This window comes from Camelus ferus, chromosome 18 (assembly GCF_009834535.1).
Source record: "Camelus ferus isolate YT-003-E chromosome 18, BCGSAC_Cfer_1.0, whole genome shotgun sequence".
Classification (NCBI taxonomy): Eukaryota; Metazoa; Chordata; class Mammalia; order Artiodactyla; family Camelidae; genus Camelus; species Camelus ferus.
The window spans coordinates 36,652,679-36,670,783 of NC_045713.1; the positions used below are offsets into that span (position 1 = coordinate 36,652,679).

At 45.8% G+C, this 18,105-nt stretch overlaps 1 pseudogene; it reads right to left on the bottom strand.

Annotated features, from left to right (window-relative positions):
* Positions 1-3,234: 3,234 nt before the first annotated feature.
* On the bottom strand, positions 3,235-6,102 carry LOC102513484 (annotated as a pseudogene).
* Between the last annotated feature and the right edge of the window lie 12,003 nt (positions 6,103-18,105).

An 18,105-nucleotide genomic window follows, 5' to 3' on the forward strand; every position in this document is an offset into this window, starting at 1 on the left:
TACTGGCCCTAGAGAGCCAGGTGCTTGTTAAAGGAATGAATTCATTGAACTCAAATGTTTGCTCCCTCCCACTACATAGAAAAGCACTAAATTCTTTAACTTGATTTGCCTGGTTTTCTTTAGTTAACAAGTAATCTTTTAATGTCCCAACTACCTGGTCTTTGTTGTAAAACTCCTGTATGTCCTAGCTCCTCCCCTACCTCTTCAGAGCAGTCCCTCAGAGCCATCTGAGAGGCTGTTATCCTGGGCTGAGTCCTCAGAATTGTCCACCAAATAAAACAAACTCTCAACTTTTAGGTTGTACATTTATTTCGATCGAAACTAGAAGACTCGCATTCTGGCTGTTTCTTCAGTGGGAGGGAAGTTTTGTGAGAATTATGTCCCACCTTGATTTCTCATGTGTTGATGCTCTGGAAAGCAGTCGCGGTGACTACCTCGTTCACATTCTCCATTGAATGAGGGAAAAAAGAAAGAAAGAAAGAAAAAGCCAGAGATAACTTTTGAACAGCTCATTTATTATTTTTTAATTTATTTCTTATTTTTCAGTCAGGGTATAGTTGGTTTACATTGTTGTGTCAATTTCTGGTGTACAGGGTCATGTTTGTCATACATATACATACATATATTTGTTTTCATATTTTTCATTATAGGTGACTGCAAGATACTGAGTATAGTTTCCTGTGCTATACCACAGGACCTTGTTATTTTATTTTATATACAGTAGTTAGTATCTGCAAATCTCAAACTCCCAATTTATCCCTTCCCACCTCCTTCCCCCTCTGGTAACCTTAAGTTTGTTTTCTATGTCTGTGAGTCTGTTTCTGTTTTATAAAGAGTTCATTTGTGTCTTTTTTTTTTTTTTTTTTTAAGATTCCACATACAAGTGATACGGTATTTTTCTTTGTCTGACTTCACTTAGTATGATAATCTCTGGGTCCATCCATATTGCTGTAGATGGTATTATTTTATTCTTTTTTATGGCTGAGTATTATTCTATTGTATACCCAGTCATCTGTCGGTGGACATTTAGGTTGTTTCCGTGTTGTGGCTATTGTAAATAGTGCTGCTATGAACATTGGGGTGTGTGTGTGTCTTTTTGAATTAGAGTTCCCCCTGGATACATGCCCAGCAACTCACTTATTTTTAACTCAAGGACTAATCCTCAGAAACACTCATTTTTCAGCTCTGCCTTTGAATGGGTGGTTCTGTTCTGCAGAATCACGGACTTGGAGAAGATGAAACACCTACCATGAGGGTGGAGATTTGTTTTGTGTTGCTTTCTTCTTTATATTTGTATCAGCACCTTCCAAAGGGCCTGACACATCACAGGCCCTCAATAAAACAAATGTTGGCTAAGTCAATTAAAGCTAGAAAGCTCTAAAAGATATCTTTTTCCGACTCCTCCATATCATTTTCTCCTTCAGGGTGGCTGAACCTGAGAGCGTTCTGATCCACTCACCTAGAGGAGGGCCGCTGTGGCCCCTTTGTTCTACTTTTACTATTAAAGGACAAGTGAACCAGATAGACAAGAATGTGTTCATTCTTCATATTCAAATCATGGGTGAACATTCAGCAAATCAGGAGCGGTTAAAATTGACCTCATGGATATGAGATTTCATTAGAAATCTCAGTCTCTAACATTATTTTAATCTATATGTCTTTTTAAAATTTTTATTTTATTTTAAAGGAGGTACTGGGGATTGAAATCAGGACCTCATGCATGCTAAGCACTCGCTCTACCACTGAGCTGTATATACCCTACCCCCAGTATGTGTCTTTATATTTATAAAAATGGGTTTCTTGTAGACAATATATAGTTGGGTTATGCATGCTTTTTAACCCACTCTGATCTCTTTTAATTGATATTCAAAATGATTATTAATCCAGTTGGATAAATATCAACCATATTCCTTATTGTCTTTTATCTGTTGGTGTTCTTTATTCCTGTTTTTGTTTCCTACTCTGTCTTCCTTTTGTGTATTTTTATTTTATTATTTATTTTTAAAATTAAGGTATAATTGACATATTAGTTTCAAGTATACAACATAATAATTCCATATTTGTATATATTAGAAATGATCACCACAAGTCTAGTTAACATCTGTCACTACAGATAGTTACACATTTTTTTTCTTGTGATCACTTTTATGATTTACTCCCTAGTAACTTTCAAATATGCAATACCATATTGTTAGCCATGGTCCTCAGGCTGTACATTACGTCCTGGTGACTTATTTATTGTATTTCTGTAACTTTGTATCTTTAATCCCCTTTACCTATTTTGCCCGCTTCCCACCCCTTGCCTTTTTCTGTGTGTGGTTTTAATTGAGCATTTTATATGATTCCATTCTCTCTCCTTTCTTAACAGATCTGTTGTACTTTTTTACTTTGTTTAGCTGTTGCCCTAGAGTTTGCAATAGACATTTCTACCTAATCCAAGTCCAGCCTCAAATAGCAGGGTAACTCTTTATAGGTAGTGCAAGTACTTTACAATAACAAAGTAATCCTAATTCCTCCCCCCCATACCTTGCATCTTTGCTGTCATTCATCCACATATATACACACACATACACAGAAATATATATATATATTAATATATACATACATAATCACATTGTTGGTATTATTTTGAACAAACTGTTACCTGGTAGATCAATTAAAAATAAGAAAAATAAAAGTTTTTATTTTACTTTCACTGATTTCTTCTCCAAGTTCTTCCTTTTTTCATGTAGATCTGAGTTTGTATTAATCTCCTTTAAAAAAAAATTATTTGCGCTATAAACGAAGTCCTGTTGCTGGTTTGGGATACATATATGTGTGTTTGTGTGTGTGTGTGTGTGTATAGTGTGTATATATATATATAGTCACAAATTTTCCTTCATAAAACCATAAATCAAAAATAGCTCTCCTCTTGGCATGCCCTCATTTACATAAATCTGATGCATCTTTCTGGGTTTTTAGTTTTAAAGGTAAAAAAGAGGAAGAGAACCATGTACAGCATGGAAGCTTTTTGTCATTTCTCAACTGTGGCAAGATTTTAATCTGCTCCCTTAAAGGATCCCTGAAAACCACCCCTGTGAGGTAAAATGCAGTGCAGGCAGTTTCCATGGCCTTGCTCACATGCTGAGGGTGGGCTCGCTCAGGGACCCCGGCCTGACCGCTCACCCTTCCCAGGGCCCCCATGCAGTCCTGACACCTGGGAGAACTGAGCTTGGAGAAGGAACAGGCCTGGAGGAGGATAATGGAATCTGTGGCTTTGTTCTGTGGATACAGGAGCAGGGTGGGGGATGGACAGAGCCTCACACCCCTTTCTTTCCTAGTCCACCCTCGCTGCCTTACTGCACTGGGACTGAAATGGGTGCGAGTTTCTTAATAGAAGACATGGGTGAGATGAGTGCAGGGCAGGCTTCCATGGGACAAAGGGGCTGGGGGTGGCAGCTGAACCAGAGCGAAAGCCACAGTGTGGGAAGAAATGGGAGGTGGGGCTGGGCCCCACCACCTAAGAAGCTTCCCCAGCTTCTGGACCTCTACTCTCAGCCACAGAAAGAGAGAGAGGGAAGCAGTGGGCACATATAGAAAAGGGCTTGGGGCCCAGGCCCCCCTCAGAGCTGAGCCCAGAGCGCTAATGCTACTGCTTGGCAGTCCCCCGAGGCCCCGCGTCCAGCAGGACAGCACAGGGCCCCTATCTCCTGCCTCAGGCAGCCTGCAGGGACCACCAGAAGGGCAGTTGGGAGGGCAGAGAATACAAAGGCTGCCTGTCCAGCCCGTCACTCACAGCCCGCGGCAGTCCTCACAGGGAGCTGCAGTGCCGAGTCGGGCTGGGCAGAGAGGGGAGGTGTGGGCAGGGCTCAGGGCTCCAATGCCGGGGGAGCAGCTAGCTGCCCCTTTCAGAAGCGCTGCTGCAGAGGTGGAGGCTTCACACATGTGCCAAATGCATTTGGTCGAGATCAAGGCAGGGTTTGTCTTCATTAAAAACAAAAACCCAAGAACTGCTTTTTGAAATAGAAAAACAAAATTGAGAACATTTCTCTCTCGCAGGATCAAGAAAGAGATAAAATACTGGTTTATACAATCCACTGTTGCCTGTAGCCTGAAAATAACATTTTTCATTAAAAAAACAAAAATCAAGAAGAGCATGAACACTGTGCTCCAAGAAGCTTGGATTTACCTACCAAAAGTAAAAAGTAAACTCAAATCCATGGATGTGTCTTAAATAAAAATAGCCAGACTGGCTGGGCCATCAGCAGAAAAGAGTGTCCTGGGGCGAGGAGGGGGCTCCGCTGGACTCACCACGCCACGGGTCTGAGAGCTGGGGGGGGAGGGAGGGGGAGTCCTGCGGGGGGAGGCCTTGCTGGGGGCCGTGCTCACTCCAGATGGCGAGGGAAGCTCCGCCGCCCATCAGCCCGGGCCTCTGGGCACATGTGATGTCCGGGTTCCTCAGGCCAGAGGCAGCGGGTGTGGGCCCTGCCAGCTGGTCCTGGGGAGGGTGGGGAAGACCCAGCCCCCGTGCCCCCGGCCTCACGTGGACTCGAGCGTGTGGAGCAGGGACAGGGTGCGGCTGGCGGGCGTGGAGAAGCAGAGCTGCTCGCTGGGGGTGTGGTTGTCACACGGCTGCTCAGCCCCAGCGTCCGCCCGAAGCCCAGCAGCTGCCCCATGAAGTTGAAGTTGGGTGAGATGTTGGACTTGTACCCCTTACAAAGTCGTAGGTGTCGCTGAGTGATAGGTTCATCTTCTGCATCAGGTAGGCGACGGTGACCGTCACCGAGAGGCTGATGCCGGCCAGTCACTACTCCAGGACCCCGTGCTCCGTGGAGCAGGCCTCATCAATGAAGCTGATGGCCTCGGGGGAGAACCGGGAGAGGTTCTGGCTCCAGTGGTCAGAGATGGGGCTGTGCTTGTCGGTGCTCGAAGGCGTTGGGCAGGTTGGGTGTGACTGTCGACGATGCACCCGATGCTGTACTCGCCGAGCACATCCAGGCTGATGGAGTCCTTGGCGCAGCCGAGGTAGAGGTAGGACAGGATCTGGATGGGGAAGGCCAGTGGGCTGGATGGCACAGGGCTGCTGTCCGACTCGGTGGCACTGCTGGGCAGCTGTCGGTCAGACTCACCAGTCGGAGCAGAGAGCTGATGCAGAGGCCCCCCAGGCCCAGCACCGAGGCGGGCAGTGAGCAGCTCGGTGGGGATGAGCTGTCCACGTAGGTCTCAGTGCTCTGAGAACTCTGCCTGGAACTTGTTGAACCACCACCTTGGAGGTAGCAGGCCTGGCAGCTGACCTCACACAGCTTTTGCAGGAGAAGGCCAAGCACTGAGGCCAGAGTGCTGGGCTCTGGCTGTCACTCAGCCGCAGCCTCGGCGTAGAGCAGCACGGTGGCCACCTTGCAGTGGGGTAGCCGGTAGCGATGCGCTCCTTGTCCAGCGTGGTTGGGGATGATGGAGCAGATGGGCGGCTGCCCTTGTGCAGGTGGCGCTGCATGAGGCCCGTGATGGCCAGGTTGATGGCCATCTAGCTGTACGAAGAGCTCGTGCACCTGGCAGTTGAGCAGCAGCAGGAGCACACTTCCAAGTGCCTCCAGCTCCTCCTGCAGCCACTCGGTGCTCTTGCAGGACCTGGACCCAGCACTGGGCTCAGGATCCTTCCCCAGTGTCCCCAGCCGCTGACTCCCCCAAGAATGACATCTGTGCCCGTGCTGGGGGGCCATGGAGCTGTTTTTTCATGGGCAGCGCAGGTGGCCTGGGGTCAGGGCCGGGCAGTCCTGCCCTAGGCTGGCACCCCAGCCATGTGGGCCCTAGCCCAGTCTCTGGGTGCCAGCCTCCATCCTGCCTGGCCCTCTGCTCCAGTCTCCTTTTTTCTTAAGAAGTTTTAAACATTCCTTGCAAGGCAAGTCAACTGACAACAAATTCCTTTAATTTTTGTTTGAGAAAGACTTTTTTCTTCAATTTTGAAGGACAGTTTCACAGGGAACAGAATTCTAGGTTGGTGGGTTTTTCCCTTAACTATAAATATTTCACTCTGCTTTTCTTGCTTGCAAGGTTTCTAAGGAGAAGTTGGGTGTAATTCTTACTTTAATTCCTCTGTAGTTAAGGTTTTTTTTCTTTTTGGCTTCTTTCAGGATTTTAAAAAAACTTGGATTTTCTGTGATTTGAAAATGATACATTAAGGTATAGTGAGTTTTTTCATTTTGTTTTGGTTTTTGGTTTTTGGCATTTACCTTGCATGTTGTGTTCTGAGCGTCCTGCATCTGTGGTTTGATGTCTAACATTGGTGTCTGATTTGAGGGAGATTCTCAGTTACTGGGTCTCAAATATTTCTTCTGTTTCGTTCCCTCTTTCCTCTTCTGGTAGTTCCAACACACATATGTTACACTTTCTGTAGTTGTCCCATGGGCCTTTGATAATCACAGCAAAGTGATTCAGTTATACGTATACATACATATTTAGATATATTTTTTTCACATTCTTTTCCACTATAGTTTATTACAAGAAACTGAATTGAATATAGTTCCCTTGTGCTATACAGTAGGTCCCTGTTGTTAATCTATTTTATATCTAGTAGTGTGTATCTGTTAATCCCAAACTCCTAATTTATCTCTCCCTCCCTTTCCCCTTTGGTAACCAGTTTGTTTTCTATGTCCATGAGTCTATTTCTGTTGTAAATAAAATTCATATCCATTTTTTTAAGATTCCACATGTAAGTGATATCCTATAATATTTGTCTTTCTCTGTCTGACTTACTTCACTTAATATGCTATGAAGAAAAAATTCCAAGACATACCGAAAGGCAAAAGACACTATTTGAGGATACACAGCAGGGGGAGAGGGTACAGCTCAGTTGTAGAGTGCATGCTTAGTGTGCACAAGGTCCTGGGTTCAATCCCTAGTACCGTCCATAATAAATAAATAAGCCTTATTGAAAAAAGATACACAGCAAGCATCAGAACCAGATATGGCAGGGATGTTGGATTGTCAGATTGGGAATTTAAAACATGATTGATATTCAAAGGGTGCTAGTGGATCAAGTAGCCAGCATGCAAGGACAGATAGTGTAAGCAGACACGTGGAAATCCTAGGAAAAAAGAAATATGATGCTTGCTGTGTATCTTCAAATTGTGTTCTTAGCCTTTCGGTATGCCTTGGAATTTTTTCTTGACAGCTGGTTGTGAAATACCAAGTTAAAGAGATTGCTGTAAATTGGCTTGGAGAAATGTGGCGGTGAGGTGTGGGGGAGGGGAAGCTTATAGTCGGGCTAATACTATGAGTAGGTCGAACAGTCCTACGATCAGGGGTCAGTCTATTAGTGAGCCTGTGCCTCTGGGCTGTGAGCCTCTCAGGTGTTTCCAAATTTTATTCTCTGCTCTTAGGGGAAACAAGATGGCTAGGGTGGGCTGGGTTTTGCTACTTCCTTCCTCAGATCAGTTAGGCTCTGCTGACCCCCCACAAGGCTAGGCTGTGGTTTCTGCTGAGGGTGGGCCTTGTTAAGAAGAACAGAGACCAGAGGGGATTTTTCTCCCATATTTACCGGTGAACCTGGTTGGGCCCTGGAGGTAAGTCTCACAATTTCATGGCTTCCCCCAACTCCCACTGCCATGACTGGATCCCCTTGGACTTTTTAACTCAGAGTGGCCTGCACTCAGCTGCCAGCAATTTGCCAACCACAGTTTAGGGCTTCCTGCAGCTTGGGTTCCCATGCCCAGCTGCCTGTGAGTCCCTCTCATCCCCCATGAGCCTCTCTGCTCCCATAAGCCGAGACTCCCTGTGTGCACCTGCCTGGCTCTCTGATCTTAAGGTCTGGAGTTTGTTTTTGTCCTCCTTGCTCTTACAGACCCAAGAGGAGTTGCTGATTTTTCAGTCCATTCAGCTTTTTACTATTTTTTTTTCCCATCCAGGTGACTTCCAGGCTCCATACACGTGGAATCAGAAACCAGAAGCCCTCAGCATCATTTTAAATGATCATCAAACAAGCAAAAGTTTCAAGGACGGATAAAGCAAAGAGGAGATCCCCCAGAAACGTGAGTCTTAAATTAATGTTGGTGTCTCCACATCCCTTATCGTCTGGCTACTACCTTCCTTTCTGTCCCCTCCCCTGCCCGCTGCCCCTTGTCTGGCCTTCCCACCCCTGAAGCCCTCGCTGTTCTCTGGCCCTCCGTGACCCCGCGCTCCGCCTTCCTCTGGGAATCCCCCTTCTCCTGTCCTCACCCCGTTTGACCCTCCCATCCTGGACTGAGCTGCTTATGCTGAGCTCTGGGAGCATTTTGCTCAGATCCTGTAACATTTACATGATTTTATTTTTTTATCATGCATCCTTCCCTCCCCATTTATAAGTCCCACATGAATGCTCCCTTGTACTCCAAAATGCTGACGCAGCTTCTCTACTTGCAGGTGTAAGCGCTCCAACTCACTGGGTCCAACACTGCTCTCTGGGTCCCTGACCCCCACTGTGTCTGCTCCCAGCCTCCGCTGGTGGGTGACAACCTCATCTTTTCAGTTGCTCTGGCCAGAAACTTTGGAGACAGCCTTGATTGACTCCCACTTTCTTCCATAACCCACATCAGTCTGTCAGGGCATCCTGATAACTCTGTCTTGAAAATACATCCAGAACCTGATCACTGACAATGGCCACCTCGCCACCGTCTCTCTTCTGTGTTGTTGTTTAATTGAAGGGTAGTCAATTTACAAGGTTGTGCTAGTTTCTGGTGTACAGCATCATGATTCAGTTACATGTGTATATACATACATGTATTCATTTTCATATTCTTTTTCATTATAGGCCATTATAAGGTATTGAGTATAGTTCCCTGTGCTGTACAGTAGGACCTTGTTGTTCATCTGCTTTATACATAGTAGTTAGTATCTGCTAATCCCAAACTCCCAATTTAATCCCTCCCCACCCCCTTTCCCCTCTGGTAACCATAAGTTCATTTTCTATGTCTGTGAGCCTGTCTCTGTTTTGTACATACGTTCATTTGTGTCCTTTTTTTTTTTTTTTGATCACACATGTAGATGATACCATATGGTATTTTTCTTTCTATTTCTGGCTTAATTCACTTAGTACAATGATCTCCAGGTCCATCCATGTTGCTGCAAATGGCATTTCATCCTATTTTTTTAAATTGATACAATTTGATTTTTTAATCTTAAAAAGAACTTGTAAAATAAAACTGAGTTTAATTTCAAGAAAAAGATTTTTAAAACAATTTATCCACATTTAGGTAGCACCAACTGTCCATAGTTTTTTCCCATTATGTACCTATTACCATCCTACACCAACAACTTAGAAATAATGCCTTATAAAAACGCATTTGCCTTAAAAATCCTAACAGTTATTCACTCATTTCACACTGTAAAAATGCCAAAACCCCTTGCATGGAAAAAAACCACTCCCAGCTGTCAGTGCGGGCAGAGGTCTCCAGGCCCGTGAGAAGCCTGGGCTCTGCCCTGTGAGCCAGCTGGAGCTGAAGGCCAGAGGCCCTGCCCCTGCCCCACTGCCTCTCTTGCTCATCACTTCTACAAGGCTCACTCCACCCCTCAGAAAAGTCTCAATTCTGCTCCCTCGCAGAAAGCTCCACTTATTTCCATGTTTGGCATGTCAACACAAATAGTTTTGGTTGAATGATCATGAGAGAATTTTCTTTAAAAACCTCAAAAGTCCCAGAGCAAAAATATAATACCCTTTGTTGCAATGTCAAGTTATTTGTAAACAACTAATCAAATTAAAAGGCAGCCGTTAGGTCCCTACCACCGATTTAACGCACTTTTCAGCATAAATACACACAAAGCTGCATTTGGGTTTGAAAAGCAACGTCCCTTGGACGCTCTCATCAAGGCCTAGGGGCCCAGCCGGCGCGCGCGCCGCAGGCGTGCAGCAACGCAGCACACGCGCACGAACATGCGGCGGTGACGACAGGCAGCAGCTGCCGTCCGCACGCCGACAGCTGGGAGCAGACGGAAATTCCAGTGTGTGGAGAGAGGTTCTATTTGGAACAATCTGGAGAGTCCCTGGGGAATAATTAGCATTTCCTAGCGAGCAAGTTTGTTTTTCAAGCAGAGTAAATGACAACCTCACAAAACCAGAGAACCAGCCAAATTGCCTTGTCACAGGACTGACAGTTCCTCGTGAGGCTGTCTTAATTAACTCTGTATGACCTTATAAGAACTCCTAAATAATCAAGTGACTTTCAAAAATTATGTTGAAAGTGTCCAGTTTTCCCCAAATTTTTAGATTTGAAAATTTATCACCTTCAAGAGTTTTCCATTTTTAGGCAACAAAAAATATGAAAAGTTCCTGCAGCTTAAACAACTGTTGAAACAATGTGCTACTGAAAATACCCCGAACAAAAAGGAAGTAACACATAACCCATCATCAGTGAAGATACAGATTTTAGGTTTGGGCCATTCCACCAACCAGAGTTGAACACTTCGGCACTGTACCACATACATGCTAATTATGAAAAACAAATGCAAACTCCCAGAATGCACAGAGAAGCACAGAAACTCTCAGCCCACGTGCACAGTTGCCTGAGCCTCCAGCTTCGGGTAAGTAAGGCTGAGGATCCATGGCAGGGCTTGTGGTCTGCGTTCTGGTCATGGGTCCGGTGGGTGAGGCCGGGAGGCGGGGGCCTGGAGTGGGATCTGGCCAGGGTGACAGGGCTGGGGTCGGGGTCTCCTAGGAGGAAGGCTGAGGCCAGAGGTCCTGATGTAGGTCCTGGATGAAGAAGGCCTGGGTTTAGGGTCAGGCTGCAGTTCCGAGTTTCGGTCCTATGTCCTACATGTGGGGAGGACCTGGGGCTGCGTCCTGGCCATAAGACGTAGGTCAGGGGCAGCGGGTCTGGGTGGTGGTCAGGGCCTGCTTGGATCTGGGTTCTCCTGGTCCTGGGTGGGGATCAGGGACCGGGTGGGTCTCTGGCCAGGTCGCGCATTGGGGGCGTGGGCGGGGTCAGGGTCCAGGTCGGGGTGGAGGTCCCGGTTCCAGGCCTGCCGGCCAGGTCGCAGCCCCCATCCACCGCCAGCCCCACTCACACCTGCTGCAGCTGCATCGGCGGCGCCGGGCGCCTCTGGAACACGCCGTCCGCGAACACGCCGTTCTTGCGGAGGCAGAGCAGGGAGAAGTCGCTGCGGCGGGCGGGCTGCGCCTGCGGGCTCTGGGGCCGCCGCGCCCTGGCCGCTGCCTCCCGGGGGCGTGAAGATCTCCGGGTGGCGCCACGGCATGAAGTCGAGGGGCCCGTGCTCACGTCCACCGCGCCCTGGGGCAAGCTGCCCACGTTGGTCACCGAGCGCTTCATCAGGTACCGGAACCAGCGGCCCTGGAGGTGCGCCTTGGCCTAGCCGCCCGGGGCCCCGCCGCCCGCGGGAGGCCCGCCTGCGCCCGGCAGCAACGCGGCAGCTGCCATGGGCCTGCGAGGACCCGCCGGCCTTCCGCCGCCGCCAGGGAGCGAGGCCGCCAGCCGGCAGCGAGGGGCGGGGGCGAGGGGCGGGACGCGCGCGGTGCGCCGCGGGCTGGCGCCAGCCCGTGACTGTTTCAGTTTTCTGTGGCTGAGTAATATTACATTGTGGAAAAGCAGTCATCTGTCAATGGGCACTGAAGATGCCCCTGTATCTTGGCTATTGTTAATAGTGCTGCTATGAACATTGGGGTGCGGGTGTCTTTTTGAACTAGAGTTCCCTCCAGATACATGCCCTGGAGTGGGATTGCTGGATCATAGGACAGGTCGATTTTCAGTTTTTTAAAGAAATCTTCATACTATTTTCATCTCACGTGGTTTACTATGACAGTTGCCTAATTAGTCTCCTCTCCTTGTCTTACTTCTCAAGAAAACAACCAGATTGACTTGAATATCTCAGTACGTATCTATGTCTGTGTCTGTCTGATGCCATTCTGTTGGATGAGGCTTCTGCTTCACTCAGGAAGAACCAGAGCCTCACGATGGTCTCTAGGGCCCTATGAGGTTTCTGCCTCTTCCCCCTGTCCCCCCATCTGCTGCTTGTCCCCTCTTGCTTACTCTGCTCCAGTCCCACAGGTCCTCTGCTGTTCCTTGGCTGGGTGTGCTGCTGCCCCAGGCCCTTTGCATGGGCTTTGCCCCACCCACCTAATAATTGTATGGCTCACTCTTTCACCTCTTTTAAGTCTGCTCAGATGGAACCTTTTCAAGGAGAGTTTAGACTTGCTGACCCCTTCTCTGCACTCCCAAGTCCCTCTTAGCCTCTCCTGTGCTGTCCCTTCAGCACTTGTCACCTTTAAACATAGTGTTGCATTTCCATGTGCATTGTGTTTTGGCTTTGTCTTTCTTCCGTTCTGTTCTAAGCTCCACAAGAACGGGAATTTCTGCCTGTTTTCTTGATTGCTGTACTTCCCATGCCTGGAACAGAATAAATAGTTCAAATTTTCTTTCAGTGAATTAAGGAATTCAACTATGCTTTCAATACCTGCTGTATGTCCAGTTGTGTGACCAAAATTAACTCATGTGTCTCGTTGAGCACCTACGGGTGTCAGGCACAAGGGAAAGCTGGTAAGCAAAGGAGATATGCCCCCTAAATATCTCCCATTTATTGAGCATTTCTGTGGGGCAGAAACAGAGAAATACTCAGGGCTTATAGATCTTATTTTGTTTCATTTACACAGCAATTTAGAGTATGTTTCAGATGATGAAACTGGGGTGCAGAGAGGTTGAGTGACTTGCTCAAGATCACACAGCAAGTAAGCAGCAGAGCCCGGATTTGGATGCAGGCAGGATTCCATAGTCCTGTGAGTTAGCCGCTGGATCATGTTGCCTCAAAAAAGTTACCCTATAAGGTGGGAGCCAGACTTCAGACAAGCAATCACACAGAAACATATTTAACTGCCACCTGGAGGAAATAAGTAACTCCTAGAGAGTTGATACAATTTTTTTTAATTGAAGTATAGTGGATTTACAATGTTGTGTTAGTTTCTGGTGTACAGCATAGTGATTTAGTTATACATACATATTTTCTGTTTCAGATTCTTTTCTGTTACAGGTTATTACAAGCTACTGAATATGGTTCCCTGTGCTCTACAGTAGGGCCTTGCTATTTGTCTGTTTTATACATAGTAGTGTGTCTATGTTAATCGCAAACTCCTAAGGCGGCGGGGGGTGGAGGGCTGTAATTTTTTTCTTGAGAGCTTGACACCTAGTAGGCTGTCAATAAAGGGTAACTGGGTGAATAACACCCTCTTGACCCAGGAACCACTGCTCCGGGAGGAAGTTAACCGCTAAGCAAAGAACTACCTGTGGCGTGCTGATCTAGAGTGAGAGCTGAGCGGTCTGGGGGACGTGCTCTGACTTCTAAAGGTGTGAACAGTGCAGAGAGCCTCACCGGATCACCATGGGCTGGGAGCAACACAGCAGACTTTTTGGGGGGAAACATTTTTTGATGATAATAAGAAGACCCAGTTTTCAACCACAGGTTCAAAAGGCAGATTTTTTTTTTTTTTTTTTTTTTACATCCTTTGTGTTTTAAGGCCACAATGGTTCTGTGCTTGTAGACAACATGCTGTACTGGACACTTAAACATCTACGAACAGGATCGATCTCATGTTAAATGTCCTCAGCACACACCTCGCCATTTCATGAACATCTCCTCTTCTTGTTTCTGGTAGGCTCGTGGGTGCAACATTCTCACCCTTTACTAGTGAAGTGTCTCTTCTTCACTACATTGCAGAAACTGGAGTCCGGATTCTAGTTTTACATCCTGGTGTCACTCACCATTCGCTCCATGCTCGTGGGATAGAATCAACTCTTCCCATCCCCCATGGATCATTTTTGTCTTCCAGACATTACAGGTGGCCCACAGAACCCTTTCCTTATGAGGGAAGATGTGGACTTGATCCTTTTAGAAGGAAGGTTTGCGTGTACACAGTATGGAGAAAAGCCAAGAATTTAAAATTTCAAGAAAAGGTTGACCCAATTACAAGGATAATTTAGGAAGGGGAACACAAAATGTTTAATGTTTGGGGAAAAAAGTTCTGGGACTCTGAACTATTTTGCTCCATGTATTATTAAGTTTAGTGAAACCACATGTGTGTGGTCATAGTATTTTGACAGAAGCTATGTAAAATGGCATGTTCTCATCTAGGTCTCAGGGAACAGCTTGCCTCCTGTAGCATATTTTCCTGAAAACTCTGTAGTTGCTTCTATTACCTGTGGTTTCTGAAAACTTAGCCAAACTTGATTTTTAGAAACTATTCAACCTTATTTTAAAACTTAGAGTTAGCTATACCCGTGACATGCTAAAAGCAAAAACCATTTTCTTCTCATTCTATCTAGTGGAATTTACATTCTACTCAGCTTATCAAACTACCATTAAATTATCAATGTTTTGCAGGGTCTGGACTGCATGAATTCAAATTAGATGACATTAGCATGAGAATATGCTGTGACACTCTGACAGTAATTTCCCTTTTACCATCCTATACAAGTTGTTTAAAAAAAAAAAAAAAGAAACAAATATTGGGTCAGAAAGTTCCATTCAAAAAATTCTAACAATTTGTTAATAAAATGAAAAAAGAAACCAACATCCTGCATGTGTAGGAGTAACGAGGCTAAAGCAATAGGACTACATTTTTGAAAACCAAATATGCAGGGACTGGCTTGTTCAAATAATGGATGCTCTTTCTTCAAAAATAGTTATGTTGGGGGTGGGGTAGATACAGCTTAGTGGGAGAGTGCATGCTTAGCATGCACGAGGTCCGCAGTTCAATCTCCAGTACCTCCACTAAAAAAGAGTTATGTTGGGAGAAATATACTTAGTACAATGATGTCATCAATTTCCAAGCTATCTTTGGAACCCATCTTTTGATATTGTTTTCAAAACCTAAGGCACAACCTTTGGATACTTCCATTGGTGTGGTAGCCGGGATCTGATTTCAGGAAAGGACTTGCTTGTTACCTAGCTGCCAGCGCTGTGGTTAGTTGACAGCTCTACTTGTTGGCTTGTCAGAGTTGCCCTCAGCTTTCAAGCTGAGGCCATCCTCTTCTTGAGTGCACCCCCCATGTCTAAGGGAGGTGTATGGGGTCCAGTCGCTCTGCCCAATGTTGAATCCCCTTTGATGGTCAGTCTGTGCTCCACACGCCTTGCTGAGGAAGCAGACACAGCCAGGTGTGCCTCTCAGCCTGGTATCTCCCTCTGCCCACCTGGCTTCTCCTCCTCTGCTGCATAGGATGTTACTCCCCAGCACAGCTCTTGTGCGCCTAACTTTTTATTATGCATTAACTTAAAAAAAAAAATTAGTGGTCTGTATTTGCTAGTCACCTTCTAATTACAAGAGATACAGTAAAGGACAAAATATGGTTCCCACCTGAAATGGCTTATTATCATCTGATGAGGGGGACAGACAGACAGGCAATGATAACAGGGCATGCTGGGTAATGTGAGAAGCAAGTACGGCATCCTGGCAGGACTGAAGGTTTGGGGAAGTAGGGGAAGGTTTCTTAAAGATGTGATTTCTAAGTTGGCATTAAGAAAGTTGATGGGCAGGACAGAATGTTCTAGGAAAATGAAACTGGAGGTCCAAAGGCTTGGTGGTGCTGGCAGCATATACCACATGTTGGGTGAACAAAAGATAGTTGTTTTTTTTTAATTAAAAATTTTTTTAGTTTATTTTTTAGTTTTCTTTTTTATTGGCATGTAGTTGATTTACAGTGTCAGTTTCAGGTGTACCGCAAAGCAATTCAGTTAGACATATACATACATACATATATACACATACATTTTCAGGTTCTTTTCCTTTCTGTGTTATTAAAAGAAATTGAATATAGTTCCCTGTACTACACAGTAGGTCCTTGTTGTTTGTTTTATTTGTAGTAGTATGTATCTGTGAATCCCAAATTCCTAATTTATCCCTCCATCCACTTTCCCCTTTGGTAACCATAGTTTGTTTTCTATATCCGCAAGAAAAAAAGTCGTTGTGAATGGCTGGAGCAGAGAGGCAGGGAGAAAGCTTGTGAATAATTAGAAGATGCCTTAGGAGGGAGACTCTGGATTTTTTTCTACTCTGCGTTGAGTGTAGGGTGGGGGTAAGGAGTGGGAGGAGGAGCAAGAGATGAAATCAGGGAGAGAAACAGGGCTTAGAGTGGGAGCATCGCTTGTAAACGAGGTTAAGGAATTTGATCCTTACCCTGAGGAAACAGGGAATTAGGAAAGCAATTTAAAAAGTCAGATCAGATCTGTGGTAGAAAGAAGCCTTCTGGACACGCTAAGGAGACGGGGTTTGGGGAATGCAGGGAGGTGAGGGGAGCAGCTAAGAAGCTGTTGCAGAATATCAAGTGACAGATAATGGCAGTCAGGACTAGAATAGTGGCAGTTGGGATGGGGGGCTCTAGGTGGATACATTTGATACACATATGGAGATGGAAGTGAACAGACCTGGGGAGTGAGGGGAAGGAGGAGTTAAGAAAGATGACCAAAAAAATAAAAGGGCTGAGATAGAGTGTAGCTCAGTGGTAGAGCACGTGCTTAGCATGCATAGGTCCTGGGGTAAATCCCCAGCACCTCCATTAAAAGAAAAGTAAACCTAGTTACCTCCCCCCACAAACAAAAAAAAAAGACAGAAAGATGGCCAAGTTTTTGGCTCCAGCAACTGTAGTGGGTTGCCATTTACCAAATCTAGGAAACCCGAGAAGGACAGAATTGTCTCTCATTGACCTGGGGGTGGAGAGGGCCACACTGCAGGCACATGGGCAGCCTCCAGCTGCTGAGAGTGGCCCCTGGCTGGTGCCCAGCATGGAAACAGGGTCCCCAGTCCCATAACTGCAAGCCACTGAATTCTGCCCACAGAGCCTGGAGGTGGTAAACTCACAGTGAGACAAGAAAGCAGGACTTTTGGGGGAGGTAGATACAGCTGGAAAAAAAAAAAAAAAAAAAAGCATGACTTCCAGAGAGTAAACAGGAAAGTGGGGCTGCTTGAGAACCAACCTCCTGCTATTGCCAAGGAAGCAAAAGGTACTGGGGTTTTGCAAAGAAGGATAAAGGAGACATTGTTAAATAAATGAGTGTGGGTGGGGCGGGATAGAGGGAGGCGGTGGGGAGAGGAGGTGGGTTGCTGGATGGTCAAGGGTTTCTTTGAGTTTCCAGGTCTGAGCTCCCTAGAAACACCCAATGTTTTCTGAGCAAGGGGAGAGGGAAAAACAAAACAAAACAAAACTCTGTATCAGTAGTTGAAAAGATAGTTCTGATCTTTGGGAGGGAAAATAGGGCAGTGACTTTGATGCGCGAAGTCTGGACTACAGAGCGTGTCTCACCACGGTGCCCTTGAGCTGGTGGGAGGCTCCAGGGCTGAGCGTGAGACTGGTGGACATGATGTGAGAACGGCCACCCTGTTCTGGAGTGAGGGTCTCACTGCCCACCCCCCTGCAGGTTGTATAAGGCGCTGGAGTTGGGGGATCACTTAGGAGAAGAGATTCTGGTTTTCTTCTCCTCCAGAATGTAGGTCAGAACCAGAGTAATATTTTGTTGTGGATAATAATTATAATTATTCATTATAATTTGGGTTTAAGAAACAAAGCTGAAGCTGCATGCAGACTGATGCTTCTCCAGCAGAAAAGCCTTTAAGATACCTGTGCTCACTCTGTGTGTCACTTAAGCCCCGACTGAACACACTCTGGAATGATGTGTTTATCTGATTCTCTTATCATCTTGAGGCCATATCCCCTGATTTATGTCAGAGACTTCAGACTGTGTCATAATCGCCCATGATCAGTGTTCATTTCTCTAGTTTTTTGGGGGGAGAGGGGGTGAATGGGGCCATTCTTATAATCTGGAGCTGGAAACATCTGGAAGAAAGGGGCCACTTTTTTTTTTGGCCTACTATATGCCCCTCCTTTAAAAGTGGCAATTGTTAGATACTGCTACATATAAAATAGATACATAACATGGTCCTACTGTACAGCACAGGGAACTACATTCAATATCTTGTAATAACCTATAATGAAAAAGAATCTGAAAAAGAATATATATATATGTATAACTGAATCACTATGCTGTACACCAGAAGCTAACACAACATTGTAAGTAGACTATACTTCAATTTAAAAAGGGCAATTATTAGATCACAATGGTAAATAATATTCATTTGTACACTCAACATACATGCCAGGT